The sequence below is a fragment of the Schistocerca serialis genome, chromosome 2, assembly GCF_023864345.2.
Source record: "Schistocerca serialis cubense isolate TAMUIC-IGC-003099 chromosome 2, iqSchSeri2.2, whole genome shotgun sequence".
Taxonomy (NCBI): Eukaryota; Metazoa; Arthropoda; class Insecta; order Orthoptera; family Acrididae; genus Schistocerca; species Schistocerca serialis.
This window is the reverse complement of record NC_064639.1, coordinates 164,553,103-164,553,692: the sequence shown is the minus strand read 5'-3', so window position 1 is coordinate 164,553,692 and position 590 is coordinate 164,553,103. Positions and strand designations below refer to the sequence as shown.

General features: G+C 50.8%; 1 pseudogene; it reads right to left on the bottom strand.

Moving 5' to 3' along the window:
- Positions 1-216: 216 nt before the first annotated feature.
- LOC126459518 (5S ribosomal RNA) lies at positions 217-334 on the bottom strand (annotated as a pseudogene).
- Positions 335-590: the final 256 nt, after the last annotated feature.

The window sequence follows — 590 nt, the reverse complement described above, 5'->3', positions numbered from 1 at the left end:
CCGCGTTTGATTCCTAGCACAAAGCACTTCAGGCCACAAGTGGCCCATCGGGACCATCCGACCGCCGCGTCATCCTCAATGAGGATGCGGATAGGAGTTGTGTGGGCAGCACACCGCTCTCCTGGTCGTTACGATGGGTTTCTGTGACCGGAGCCGCTACTATTCGGTCGAGTAGCTCCTCAGTTGGCGTCACGAGGCTGAGTGCACCCCGAAAAATGGCAACAGCACATGGCGGCCCAGATGGTCACCCATCCAAGTGCCGGCCACGCCCGACAGCACTTAACTTCGGTGATCTGATGTGAACCAGCGTATCCACTGCAGCATGGCCGTTGCCTTGATTCCTAGCCTTGGTACGAATTTTCATTCGTCGCTTATGTCTACACCTTTATACATCAGATACGTTTAAGACTTCAAAAGGTCTCCGGTGCCATATAGTTCATTTGATACACTGATAAGCCAATACAATATACTTAATATCGTATTGGCGCTACTCAGAACACATTACAGTTGCAGTTCTGCGTGGCAGGGATTCGGCAAGTCTTTGGTAGATTTCCGGAAGTATGTGACACCACATGTGTATGTACATGTGA